Source organism: Cylas formicarius, unplaced genomic scaffold (assembly GCF_029955315.1).
Source record: "Cylas formicarius isolate icCylForm1 unplaced genomic scaffold, icCylForm1.1 PGA_scaffold_9__14_contigs__length_23061073, whole genome shotgun sequence".
NCBI lineage: Eukaryota > Metazoa > Arthropoda > Insecta > Coleoptera > Brentidae > Cylas > Cylas formicarius.
This window is the reverse complement of record NW_026844365.1, coordinates 18,266,779-18,282,220: the sequence shown is the minus strand read 5'-3', so window position 1 is coordinate 18,282,220 and position 15,442 is coordinate 18,266,779. Positions and strand designations below refer to the sequence as shown.

The 15,442-nt window shown below is 35.2% G+C and overlaps 1 protein-coding gene across 1 annotated transcript in view; it reads right to left on the bottom strand.

Annotated features, from left to right (window-relative positions):
• LOC132707105 (glutamate receptor ionotropic, kainate 2) overlaps window positions 1–15,442 on the bottom strand; it is a 665,601-nt gene that overhangs the window by 316,910 nt on the left and 333,249 nt on the right. The gene's annotated exons all lie outside the window — the stretch shown is intronic.

The window sequence follows — 15,442 nt, the reverse complement described above, 5'->3', positions numbered from 1 at the left end:
TAGTCCCAGAATGTAACCTTTCTTCCGTGCCCCTCAAGATAACCAGGTTCATCGCCTATTGAATGAATGATTTTGACATAGCAGATAGAAGGCTAAGTCAGTTGCCACTTGTTGTGCTAGGTGTGAAGCTTCTATATTAACCGAAAACTAAAGCCCAAATCGAATAAAAGCGTTACCCCCGAAATTATAAATTACAAGAAACGGCTAGATGTAAGTGATAAACATTCAGTAATAGTGACGTACAATATAAAACTACAATAAAAGAATATGATAAACTATTACGAAACGCACTAAGTCTTAAATATGATAACATAGATAGCAAAAGTATGCGGGCCATCAGCAAAGAGATTACAGGGAAATCCCTTCTCAAAAATAAAGTAGATTTCGAGGGGAACGGCGAAAAAGTAGCCAATGAATATAATCATTTCTTAGTGGCGGTGATTCCAGAAATGTTAAAAAGTATAAAACCATATCTCTGCAGTATTCCATACAACAACCAATCTATGATACTAAGTCCAGTAATACCCGAAAAAATGTGTGGACTAGCAGTAGATATCAAAAATAAACGTAGCAGTGCGGTGGATGAGATACCCATAAGTATTATTAAAAAGTTCATTCTAGAAATGAAAAATGTATTAAGCTATTTAATTAATAATTCATTTCGAAACGGCATTTTACCAACTAAACTAAACTAGCTTTAGTGTATTAAAATGGAAATATCTAGGCAACGGAATGTTTTATTTGAAACAAATGTAGTATACCTCCAACTTAAAAATCATGAATCTATCATAATAAAAAAGTCATTAAACCATGCTAATGAGAAAGTTATGGCACCGTATAGCGACATTTTAGTGTGTAACCAGCGCCCTCTATATATCATGTGAAAAACTACCATCTCGAAAAACCTCTGAATCCAAGTTTTCATGTAGATATTTCAAAAAGTGCTTGTGTCCTAGAGCGAGATTTTGTCGTTCTGTAAAGTGTCTTCCTAAGTTGACTTAGATAAAATGCAATCTAACCTATAAATAAAGATACTAAATATCTATTTGCACCTACAAAACATATTATTTTTTTATTTATTTTACATGTATTGTAGTGTAGTGTAGTTTCCTAAAAATATTATTTTTTCATTTTTGTGGTTTTTGAAATGGGCTAATTAAATATAAGTAAATAATATTAATAGAGATGCATAAATAATAATAGTAATAGTTTTAATAATTATAATAATAATAATAACAATGATAATAGTCATTATTATAATAATAAAAATAATAATACAACTGTGGAATGTCAAATAATTCAAGTCCAAATTAGAAAATGAAAAGTGGAGTTGCCTATGTTGAAAGGAGATATCTGTATGCCACGCCGTAAGTCGTTGGTTCGATTGTGGATTTAGGGATAATTTTCTTTAGCTACGCAAATTAATAGACGATTTCGAAAATCAATTTACTTTGATCTCAACAGTCTTTGATCAATTTGTATGTCATTAAAAGTGATGGAAGCTGCTCGGAAAATAGCATCGATTTTTATTCATTTATGTATATATCAAAAATTCGATTTGTATTTTTTAGGTAGTATATTGTGAGTTTCAGTTTGTTTGGATTAATTGTAGGGGTTAAAATTTGATGAGTCGTTATCTGTTCCTAGCTCCGCCGAGGTGTTTAAAAAATTTTAGAAAATCATAAAATTTAATTTCACCTTTATATTTCATATGGAAAATTTTAACCGCCTCTATTTTCCTATTCTATTCAATGCTCCTATTTTTATACTTTCTCAACTGAGTTCGCATTATGCAATAGCACGTTTTTTTTTTCGAATCTCCGCTTCGAAATGCTTTACGATTTGGTTTTCCTACAACCTCGCTGCTTGTTTTACGTCAAAATTACAATAATACACCAGAAAAAATATGGCAAATATATCCGGCGGCCAGTGGCTAGCGAAGGGATAACAAAACAATTTATTATGTGGGGACTCTTTCGAACCAACGAATCCATAAACCAATTTGCAACAAATCAATTTGCGCAAATCCATTTTTGGTGCGGTTTCCCCGTTTTGCCTATCAGATTTGTGGGGACCAACCTAGAGTGGGACGCAATATCCTTTTTTTTCAGCAAATGTGATTTAAGTTCGGGAAGCGTGGTTATTGTCAAGAAACTTTTTCTTTCGACAAGTAATTTTGAAAAAAGAAAAGTGTTCCTAAGCAGATATACAAATTTCAATATTCACTGTAGACACTTTTTCTTCTAGCTCCGTCTTCTAGCAAAGGATGAATGGCATCTAATAATAATAATTATAAACTATTTTTATTAGTAAGGAAAATAATTGGAATAAAACTAGTAATATTGCAAATTGCGTTCTTCCATGTAACTACAATGACCCAGAATAAAAAGTAAATAAAGGAAATACAAATAATGATAATGATAATGATAATAATAATAATAATAACACTACTATTGTCAATTTTTCAAAGAAACTGCCACAGGCTACTGTAATACTTTTTATAAAACTTCTGGATTCCTCCTGCGTCCATTTTTGTCGACTCGAACTAAATTGAAACTGGCTTGCATTCTAGTCTGTATCTGCTTGTATATTGTTTAAAGGGGGCGGAGCTAAATGAGAGGCATAAACGCCGCCTCGGATGACAGATTCCCATGTTTGTTACAGGAAAAGAGCTGTTGTTAGGTTGCTTATAGATTTCTGTAGACTCTCAGATTTTCCGTTGGTAATTGATTACATGCAAGAATGTTATTTTTATCGAATAAAATTTTATGTGATGTTTTGAATGTAAGGAAGGATAACAGTGGCAAGTGTGGGATTGATTTCGGCTTCATTGCTGTTGCAAGGATGTGGTGAAGTGTATCTTGTGATGGAATGCTTAACATCTCTAATGTGCAAAGAGAAGAGCAGAGGGAGGTTATTTTAATTGTCGGTGCAATGACTCGGGCGGAGATAGTTTTACGGCTCTGTAACCAAGAGAGTTGATAACTGATGATTTTTCTGTAAACACAATCACCCAAAGTTAACAGATAAAGGAAATGCTACCGTAGTCATGAACACAAATGAATACCAGAAAAAGATTCAAGATATTCTTATAGATGGGTCATATTTTCGACTTAAAAAAGATCCTACGTCATCTATGGAACGCAACCTTAAATTTAGCATTAAGGCTTCTCTTCTATCAAACTCAGTGAAAAAATCTGTTACCTCCCATGACACAAAAATTCCTCGTCTCTACGAACTCTCAAAGATTAACAAACCAGGACTACACCTTCGATCTATTGTCAGCACCATTGCTTCTCCAACACATTCTCTATCTAGCTTCCTTATTGAAACCCTTTACAAGGAAAACTAACAGTTTCGTACTTAATTCCTTTCACTTAATTGAACAAATACAAAGCATTACATTAGCTTCGCAAAGACAATCTGGTTAGTTTCAACGTAGAATCCCTTTTTACTAAAGTTCGTATTTCTGAAACTCTCGCCATCATTTCAGATACATTAAAATCCGAGAATCTGCAACCAAACATTCTCACCTTAATTTAAAAATGCTTGTCTGGAACACATTTTTCTTATAACGGTCAAATATTTGAACAAACGTCAAGAACAGCTATGGGTTCTCCACTATCAGCAGTCATGGCGAATATATTTATGGAAGACTTTGAGAAGAAGGCTCTCGCATCTAAAACCAAAATAAAGTACGAGAATCCCGGTGTGTCCATCCCATTCTGTTAAAGTATTTGCTTCTATTTGGTTAATTGTAGGTTTTCCGATATCTCTTAAATTCTGAAACAAATAGACAAAAACCAGTTTCAATCACAACTTCTGAAAGATATCAAACCTATCAACCTAGAAAGCAGCTGTCCCTTCTAATAATCTAATCTACAAAAACAATTCTGACACAAATAGTAGCAGAAAAAGGAAACACGTTAAGATCACAGGTTGTACAAAATGTGCCCCATAGTAGCCCAATGGCTTTAGACTCCACTGGGCTCGTATATTCAGTATAGTATAGCAAGAACGTTGAAAATTGACCTACTGAGATGGAAGCAATATTAAAGCAAGAAATTATTATTCAAGGATCGGTAACACTGACAAATACGATAAAAAGTTTCTTACAAATTTGGAACCACACAAATTTATGCTGTTTCTCAGTGCTGCTTATAGATTTTTTTACATTTAATATTATTCAGATTCACGTTCTACAGGAATTATGTTCTACATATCAAACCAAGGGATTGGCAGGCAGACACCTGAATTAGTCCACCTCTGATGTGTACTTTCATTCCACAAGAATTCGATTTAGAGACCTGGTTCGGTTTAATACTATTTGCAAATGGGACTTAGAAGAAATCCTTTAGCAATTACAGGGAAAGGTGCGATAAGATATACTATTTGCTGGGTACTAAGTGATATTGATCAAAATCTACTGCGATTCCATGTATTATACAACATTCACCGTAACCTCTGTTTTTTATTCTAATCTATATAATAGTAACTATAATTTTTCTAGGATAAAGAAAATATTTATAAATTATTTTTGTTTGGTTAATCAGGAATTGTTAAATCTGTAGAAATGGTCCTACAAAATTTCTGAAACGGTTTAAGATACCTTAATGAAATTTAGAACACAAACAAATTTAACTGACGCATAAAAGTTAATGCCGATAAAATTTTAATATTTTGCTCACAAACTTTTTTTATACGGACAAAAATTGTATCTTTTACATAATATGTACTCTTATTAAAAGTCTAGACTAAACCAAGAGCCATAACTTTGTAAAGCTCGGGTTTGCTAAATTTTATTTGCAAAACTTAACTTCACTTATTCTTTTTTTATAAGGAACCTATGTGCGAAAAAAAACATTCCGCCTATTGTGTTTATTACAGGATCTGTTGAATTCAGAGCTCTCCTCCAGCTCCTACTTGGTCAACTACGACTTCTTTTTCCTAAAGGAAAGTTAACAATGAATCTGCCTCATTTTCACCAATGAATCTTGCACTTATCACTGATATCTTCATTCTGTGCATTCCCACGCATGATTGTTACTTATGATAAAAAGTGACACTTCTTTCTATTGGCTACAATGTTGTCATACCTCAACTCAATGATCAGTTGAAGACGACGCGTTTACTACTAAAAAAAATACAGTACAAGAATGCCAGAGAGGTCGGTCCACTAATAATTACAGAACAACAAGGTCTATGGTGGTCACAGGTTAGACGGAGTGTGCCCCATTGCCTGGCGCATAGTGTTAGCTCTCGCTTATCTGTTATAGCAGAAGCCTTAATCTTTTGAACTCTGTCTTCTTCTTTGTTGCTCTTTCACTATAGTGATTTAGAAGATGCCCTAAGCTGGAATATATAACAGCACACTGCAAATTTATCGGTAAGTTGCCGGCGTAAAACACGATAACAATGTTCTAATCTCCCATTGAATATCGTTGGAGTTTTTGGGGTATTTTATTTATTATTTCGTTCTTCATGAGATTCAATGGACTTAATAAGTCACCTTGTCTCTTTTCCAGGTTCAATGGAATTATCCTCTCAAGTTTTTCATCTACTCGAAATTCCTAATGTAATATCCCTTCTCCTTGTTTAGTCCAATTTGGCCTGCTCGTGTGCTGTGGGTCTCTAGGATTATCAGGACCTGAACACTTCTGCTTGGAAAAAGGTTACTTTGCTGATCTATGGAAAAAATAGGAAAACCACAGCCATCTCAATGATCTACGAATAATCAGTATTCTACCAGCAGTTTGAAAAATATTTAGGAACGTGTTATATGCTCAAATGTAAGATTATTTTATATCATTCCGACCGAGCAGTGCTGCTCCAGGAAACATTTTGGTACTTTGGTTGCATTAACTAAGTTAAAAGATAAAATCCATAAATATAATGAAGTGAGAAATCTATATAACGCAATAAAGCAAGAGCGACGAGAATACCAATCTAAGTCTATATTTTACAGAGACAAGCTGATAGCAGGAGATAAACATAGTTTAAACCGATAGAAGGAATATTTCGATGAGTGTATGAGATGGTCGGAAAAATAATTCAAAAAGGACAATATCCATTAATTAAAACGAACAGAAATAAAACCTACAGATTGGAGAAAGTGGAAGAATATAACTATGTTCAGAAGAAAACTGAATGTGATGGATGAATTACAAAATAGATTAACGGTAGGAAACCCGCAGTTTATATGCGTTATATAGGTTATTGAAGAGTAAAGAGATTTCTACAAAAGGCAAGGCGAGAGTTTACAGAACAGTTATAAGGTTCAATTATGGAAGGGAGCTCTGCACGCTGAACAAGGCTGAGCAGAACAGACTGGAAGTCTGAAAGAAAAAGATACTTTGGCTAAACTAAATAGCAAAAAGACCTCCTAATGAACGTGAAATAGTAGGAGTTGTAAAAGCCCAGAGATTGCGATGGTTAGGGCATGTGCAAAGAATTAATACGGAAAGAAAGCCAACAGCAATCTCACGACCTCAATTGGGGGAATGAAAAGAACAAGAATAAAAGCAGAAGTGGGAATGAGCGCAACCCCACCAAAAAAAAAAGAAGGAAAAAACTGCTTTCACAAACCATGGGCCTTCTTGGCATGGGGTTTGGGGTGTTCATTTTTTCCAACAATCATCAATGACGTAAGACGCTCTTAATTCTAAGGTTCCACAAAAAACCGGGAAAGGTCAAACTAGGTTCACCTTGATATTAGTATTTTCCACTATCTACTAATTTTAATAGGTACAAAAACCAATTAGCCGCTTTAAAACTGATGTCATTTTTAAATGTTCTGTTTACGAAACACCTAGTATGCAGCAAGCGTTGTCCTAGGAAATATCCTAATGTGCCAGTCTGGCCCACTTAAATGCGAACGCTTTACAATCCGAGTTAGGCAACATAATGTGTTTATAATTATTCGAGAATATCACGAGTTTGATCGTAGTGTGTTTTAAGGCGGAAAATTAGGTTATGTTTCAGTGACACGGGACTCCAGTTACCATATTTCGCGCTCCAAAGTGTCATCACGTTTGAAACCAAACGAAATTACCGAACGTTGCGAACCCTTTGACTTTGAAACCAATTAGACGAAAATGGCCGACAACTGTCCGAAACTATTTTTAGTCCGTCGCGCGAAATGCCAATTTAAAGCGCGGGGAAGCCGATTTTGCGGGATAATTAAGGGGTCGGGATCGACCACGCCGAACACATTGTTTGAAATTAATTAAGCTAACTAAGTTTCGTTCCCTGATTATTGATTCAGCCTACTGAAAATTATAGCTCGATTAATCGGGCAAATGGGAACGGCTCGTTTCGTTCATGAATTGATGATGGATTGCGCGAATAAAAACAACGTGCACAACATGTACTTGGAAATGAAGGAACTTTTCCTTAAAGGGAAGGTGGAGTAGATTTAATAAATTGAATTTCTATTATTTCTGTTATATTTTATGATAAAATGTTGTACGATTGTACCGTTCTCCACACGAACCACAAGACCTGTTAATAAAGGAACAAAATAAAAAATGTTTGATTTATCGGTTATAAAAATAATAATAAATAGTTTTTACAGGTTCACAAAAATAAATAAATAAATAAATACAAAATGAAATAGAGAGGCACAGAATCAAAAAGAAAAAGAAAAAATATATTCTAGAAGAAAAAAAAAGTTATGCAAGGACGAAGTTTAGCCTCGCCAACAAGGCAATATATAGCTATCCTTACACTATTAAGTGCAAAAAATCTATAAGAATGAACTATAACGGCTATAATAATTTAAACAAAACTACAACTAAATTACAAAAAAAAAGTTGATATTTACATATTTCATTACAGGATATAAAAATACTATTCACAAATATTCTGGATTCCTCCTACGTTGGTTTTCGATAAATCGAACTCGCAGACGTTTCTTAAATCATCCTGTTGGCTTCTTCGGAGTTTAGCTGAAACTGACTCGCATCTAATTTGTACCCTTATGTAAGGTATATATTGTTTGAGAAGGCGAAGCTAAAGGAGGGGTATGAACATTGAGGAAATCATTTCAAATGTCGAGTCTATCCGAAAAAAACTGTCATCCGAAGCAGCTAATGAAATTCCATTTGAAAATGCAAAAATCTTTAAAATATTCAAACCCCCTAAATTTAATATTCCGAAGCCTGAACGCATTGCTCTAAAATCTCCAAAATGAAATCTCGACATCCTAATTCTAAATACAAATAAAGAAAATGCTACAGTGGTCACGAACACAAGTGAATATCAGATGGATCCAATCGTCAACTTAAAAAAGGTCGAACTTCATCTATAGAACGTACTCTTAAATCTGTTAATAAGGCTTCTTCTCTAAAATAATCAGAACCAGCAAAATATCTAGCTTCTATATCAAAACTCTTTACTGAAAAAACGGATAGTTTCGTATTTAATTCATTTCATTTCATAGAAAAATTAAAAACCGTTATATTATATCCAAACGATATTCTGGTTAGTTGCGACATAGAATCCCTTTTTACTAAAGTCCCTCTTCCTGAACTCTCATTATTTCAGATATATTAAAATCCGAGCAAGTAACATATTTTTCTTGTAAGAGTCAAATGAATAAAAGTCGAGAACATCTATGGGTTCTCCGTTATCCGTTATTTGGCATCATGGTCAAATATCTCTTCCAGATTTTCTTAGCCACTTAAACTCTATATACCTTAACATACGTTTTACTATTGGATTTGAAACTAATAATTTCCCATTCTTTGATATAAAATTCGACCCAATCCGATTCAGGAATCCTCGCGTATCAACTCTTTTGTTTACAGAGCCGTAGAACTATCTTAACCCGAGTCATGGAACTTTCAATTAAAACACGTTATATTTGTTCATTTATGTAATAATTACCACATTAGAAATATTAAGCATTTCATTACAATACATACCTTCACCATAACCTTCCAAACATAAGAAGTCCAAAATCAACCCTACATTACATTCAAAACATCACTGAACAAAAAGGTCGGTTTGAAATACTAGGAGTTAAGAGCACTCCATGCATATGCAGTCAAGAATACATTGCATTGGACGAAAAATATAAACTAGGCTTAAAGAACCTGAAATGGCCTTAATGCCATTAAATTATAGATAAACATATCAGCAGTTGCCGAACACAATCATGAAGCTAGACATCAAATTGTGTTTCGATGAAACTAAAATTCTTGCATGTAGGCAATTCTTTCTACTAAGGAGAATCTATAGAAATTATAAGCAAACAAAACAATCCTAATCGAAACTCTCTTCTCGACCCTCTTTTTTTGCTTCGCCACGTTCAATATGTAAAGAGTAGAATATGAGCCAGTCTCAGTTAAACTCTGAAGAAGTCAACAGGATGATTGGCGAAACGTCAGCAATTTCGACACTGCGCAATCCGACGCAGGAGAAATCCAAACATTTTAGAAAAGTTTTTTGGTGTGCATTTTAAAAAAAATTCTAGAAAGATTTTGGAGTGAAGGAGGCAGGAAAATTTTAATCTTTAACATGACAGTGGGGAAAGCATTTCTAAATAGGGGTTTAGGAATTTGAAATGATGTTTTATCAATGAAATATTACTTACCCAGAAGTGGCCATAGAGATTTCCGCGAAAAAATCATTGAAATTAACTTTTAAGAAATTTGTCAGATTTAAAATATTCTTTTGTAGCCCAACACAGCAAACATAATATCTAATAGTATAGTGTAGTATAGTGTAATGACAGGCGCTTATGCAGCTAGAATATGAAAATGACCTAGAATAAATTCGCAAATACTCAACTTCCAACAATTTGACTCACTCACTCAAGTAATATTGATGTAATTTTAAGGTAAGAACTGAAGCTACCGTATACTTGGTGTTCATTGATTTTCATTTGAGTACAAATAATATTAATAACATAAATCTACTTTTTAAGCCCTATATAGACTTTCTTATAACGTTAATACCTTTTTTAGAAATGAAAATAAATGAAACCAAATGATTTAATAGAATAGGTTTTATCAGATTTATTTCATTACAATTGAAAGACTAGTGTTTATAGTATATTATGCATTGTATTCTATGACCGTTAATTTTTGGGTACATTTTTGCAAAACACCAACACATTCACTGACAGTACCGTCAGAACTGACAAACGTCAAAATTGAAGCCGCGAGATAATATCTTCGAAAACATCCGAGTGGCTCGGATCCGTGGGAAACGAAACTGACGTGCTAAAACGATACTTTCCGTACCCTAGATCAGTGTACAATTAGGTATTTTACAGAAGAGAGAAGAAAAATTATTAGTTGTAATCACATCGCCTATTAATACTGACTATTTTTTTATTAAATTATTTATTTAAATATATGTATGTTCGTACAAGCGAATTATCTTGTTAAATGTATCTTAAGATTAGATATCACATATTTCGACTGGACTTAACTTACGTTAAAAAAATAACAATACAAAATTAGTGATAGGAGAGATCAAATACAAGTGAAATCCAGTAGAAATAGGCAATATTCATACTCATAAGAGAAATTATTTTTTAAATTTTGATCAATTGTATGATTTTACATTTACATAAATTAACACTTACATACAGTTAATCATCATTCGGAATTTTATTTAGGCTATAACAATTAATAATAACCTACTTAGGCAACCGTCTTGCTATCCTTTAAAAATATATAGTCTTCTTCCAATTATTCCGATATTGAAAGGCACTATAATAATTAATTATATTCCACACAAAAGTTGAAATTGAAGAAAAACTTAATTACTACAATAAAATACGATCACACGCTTGACCTTACTTGCTTTACATAAAATTTATTGATAAAATTCATAGTTTTGTTTTAACAGTCAGGACGTATTTAATGAAAGAACAGTTCTATATTTTCCATCTAAAGTCAATCAAATCCCGCAGTCCTTGCTTCATTTACGATATTTTTTAACTATTAAGTAAATACAAAAGTAACTCTAGCGTAATGACGTATCCTATTTGTGTAATTTCAATGGAAATAATAATCGGGTCTTAACCATAGACCTGATCAATCCTAATCGAGATCGAGACCTCCAGCGCCCAACCAAAATACTATTGTGTAGTCAACCAGATTTTAGTAGGCTTTACTTTGCTTTACTCGGTTTCCTGTTCTTTAAAGAATTAATCAAATTTTCAATTTTTTTACCAAAACAAATTAGTTTTTTTGGCATCTTCTTAAATGGTTCGCACTCCAAAGAAAGCTTCATATAGCGAAGCCACATGAGTCGACTCCCTGCCTGTCACTGGCAAACTAGCCAGTATAAAAGCGACCGGGATCGGAAAATTGCTATCGTTACTGTCGCTCGAACTGAAATTCTTAAAACGGCATTTGCGTGACTCTTGAAGCGATCGTTAGAATCGAGAGATGCCTTTTAAGCATGTGGTGCCATCTACATCTCGTGCAATAACCCGAGAAACTAACGGATTGTTAAGGGCCCACCGCCGGCGCCGCGTCACGTGACTCATTTATAGTGCCGACGTAGTTGTCGGAATTTGAAGGTTTGAGGATGCGCTTATTCGAAACGTTCTAATTGCATCAATTAGGCACCGTTGCGATATAAACTTTGCTTAATTGCGTTGCGCCGAATAATAGCCAAAATGTAAACAAACACACGCTGATTATTAAGTGTAGTTACAATTTTATTTTATATATTTGGTGGACATTGATCGTTAATAGTGGTTATCTATAAGTAAGTCTAAGTAAAAGAGAAAACAAACGCAATTGCAACTGCAAAAAATGGCTTGAGTTAAAAGCATGGTGTGGTTCTCGCTATGGTATGTACAAATAAAAAACAACTGTAATTTGCAACAACAGTAACCTTACTTTTCTGTACTAGCAAGGAATATCTCGATTCCTTAAATTATTGGCTAATGGGCTGCAGCAGGAAAAGTGTCAATTTTATTGCAATGGTAAAGTGCTAGATAGCGCAATAAGTCACTATTAAATTGGCGGGAATGAAATATCAGTGTTCAAGAAGAGCGTCATATTTCAGGCCTATATCAACCTGTGTAGTCTGGGTCTAGTTAGTCAGCAATACGAACTACGTATATTTTCTTGTTGCTTTTTGTTAGCATTTGGTTTGTTCCATTTGAGTTGAGTTATGTCACTCTTCTTTTAGAAGGCAAGATAGTTTTTTTGTCCGACCAGCCGCAGAACAAAATCACGAAAACGACTTTCTCCAAGAAGTGCTGCAGAGACAGGCACGTATTAACAATTTGATGATTTTCAATCTTCGCCGAGACGAGTTCATTCCTGAGTCACTACAAATCTCTTCACTGCTCTCCTGCACATATTGAGATCATTGACGTTGTTTCCGTCGGTAAAGCAAACTGTAATGGCTACAAACTAGTTAAAGTGACGCTGTCTAAACCGAGCGACGTGTCACTTGTGTTGAAGAGTAGAAGAACGCTCGCTGAGAATCAACAAATTTACGTCGAAGCGGATCTTTCTCCCGTGCAGCGTAAGCATTTCCGGGATATTAAAGAAGAGCTGCAACATCGTCTCTCGAATGGTGAAAACAATCTGATTCTAAAATACATCAGTGGTGTTCCCACTATCGCTTCAAAAAACCCAGCTCCGCCGCCACCTCAGCTAAAGAATTGACCTGTATGTACCAGAACGTTCGGGGTCTCAGAACTAGGACCCATATCTTTTACAGTGGCGTAACTTCTTCAGGGTATGATATCGTTGCTGTTACTGAATCCTCGCTTCAACCAGATTTTCGGGACTCTGAACTCATTCCTGATTCTTATCTACCGCTCAGACAGAAGGCAAGATCTAACCGGAGTCTAAAGGGGCGGTGGTGTCATGCTCGGTATTCGTGACAGTTTTGAGTCCGCAGTTCTGGATACCTTCGGCATCAGCAACAGTGCTCCAAGCATAGACTCTTTAGGCTCTTTAGATTACTTTGTATTTTATGTATTTATAGTATACATTCCTCCCTTACTGCTGCCAGCTTCGAAGTTGAGAACTTTTTTTAAATCTTTGTCGTCGCTGGACTTATTGTTTGGCGGATCTGTCATGTTATTGGGTGACTTCAATATTCTTTCGTTCACTGTTTCAGCTCCTATCAATGTCCGACATAGATCCTACTGAACCTCAGCGCAATATCGAATCTTAAAAAGCATAACTCTGTAACTAACCTAAATAACCGCTGCTTAGATCTCGTTTTTGCCAGTTTCGATATTGAGATAGTGAGAAACGCAGTACCACTTATCAACACCCTTCCTCGCTAATAGTTTCTCTCCGAGTCGCTTTTCCACACGTCTCTAATTTTCCAATCAGTAGGAACTATCAAACCGAATTTAACTTTAGGAAGGACAACTTTCCTCACATGTATGAACTAACGCAGCTTGCAGACTGGAATAGTGTTATGGAGTGCTCGGATGTCGACAGAGTTCTAACACTAGAACACAGAAACGAAGGCGATTTCCATCATGGTTCACCAAAGAAATGATCGCAACTATATTTGAGAAGGAGAAAGCTTTCTGCAATTTCAAGCAACACAAATCTTCTTATCATTTTGGCAGATATACCACGCCGCACAAGTCAATTAAGTTCCAGTCACGCATTGCCTATGATGATTTTGTTCGTCGTGCTGAGTTAAGTATACATAATAGTCCTACCAATTTTTGGTCATGTATTCAGCGGAAGAAGGCAGATTCGCGAATCCCAGCCATGATGTCCTATTCTATCCGTACATGGTAGCGTTTACACCATATCTCAGCCAGATCCATGTTCATCTTCAAGCGTGTCCTTTAATCCGGAACTAGTCAACATGCCTAAGCTTACTATCCAGGATGTCTTGTCAGCAAGCAAAGCACTCAAGAACAAAATTACCGCCGGCCCTGATGGCATACCAAGTTTTATCGTGAGAGACTGTTCCCACGCACTGTGTGCTCCTTTATGTCACGTTTTTAACCTGATACTTGAAACTGCTGTTTATCCTTAGCCTTAAAAATATGTCAAAGTTTATTCTATTCTCCTTCTGTAGTTGAAAACTACCAACCTATTTCGATCTTGTGCAATTTTTTTAAAATATTCATACTAAATAAATTTATTTTATAATAATAAACTATCTACCCAACAACATGGTTTTTATGTGAAAAAATGTATCACCAACTTTTGCTCCCCGTCTTCGTATGTCTGTGACTCCCTGAACAGGCAAGATCAAGTTGACGTTATATACCCACAAAGCGTTAGACTAGATACTTATTGATTGAAAAAGCTTCTCAAAAATTTGGTTTCTCTGATTCGCTGATTACAGTATTGAGGTCCTATCTGGTGAACCGTCGACAGTTCGTTGATATTGAGGGGTTTAGATCAGTTCTTTTTGTTCCAATTTCTGTGGTGCCCCAAGGTTCTAACCTTGGACCTCTGTTCAATATATTTATAGATGATCTCATATCTTTGATCATCTGCAACAAGCTTGCTTATGCGGATGCCCTAAAACTATATGAATTCATTGCAACTGGCACGGACTGCATGCATATTGTCAGTCAGTGGTGTACTAAAAATAAATTGCATCTTAACATCAGCAAGTGTAATGTGGTTTCTTACCACCGCACAAAAACTCCTATAGTCTTTAATTACAATATGGATGGTACTATCCTGACTAGACTTGCCACTGTGAAGAATCTGGCGATTTTATTTGACAAGTCGTTCTCTTTTGTACCTCACATTGCTAAAATGGTTTCCAGTGCAATGCAAATTTTAGGATTCGTAATAAGAAATTGCAGGCATTTTTGTAGTTCAGCTACTGTTAAATTGTTATTTAAATGTTGCGTTAGGTCCAAGGTTGACTTTGGCTCGCTGATATGGTCACCAATTTATAACTGCCACACTCAGTCCATTGAGAGTGTGCAGAGAAGCTTACTAAAGTATCTAATGTTCAGGGAGGATGGTTTCTATCCTGAGAATGGAGTTGATCATGATCTTCTGCTAAGAAGATTCGCTATGCTGCCTCTGAGCTTGCGCAGAGACCTGCAATCTGTTTCATTTCTTTATAAGTTAGTTCATTACGGAGTCGATTGTCCGTTTCTTCTGGAACAATTACGCTTTCACGTGCGGCGGCTGGAAGGGAGACATCAATCAACTTTCTTACCGCAGTTACTCAAATGCCATATCCATTTTCAAAACTCTATTTACAATATGTCTGCTAGCTTCAACCAACTATCATCCTACTCCGATTTATATTATAATAGTCTCCAGGTCATACTTCGGTAACTTCTATTGGCGTCGGGATCTCCGTACCGCTAAGTCTTATCCTTTTCTTTCTCATTCTTTCCTTCTTCTTTTCTTTAGTTATAAGATTAGCAGATTAAGATTAGTTTCTACGTCCCCAGGTATATATATTGGATGATTTATATTTAGTATCTCCTGTAATTGGGACATGTTACCTG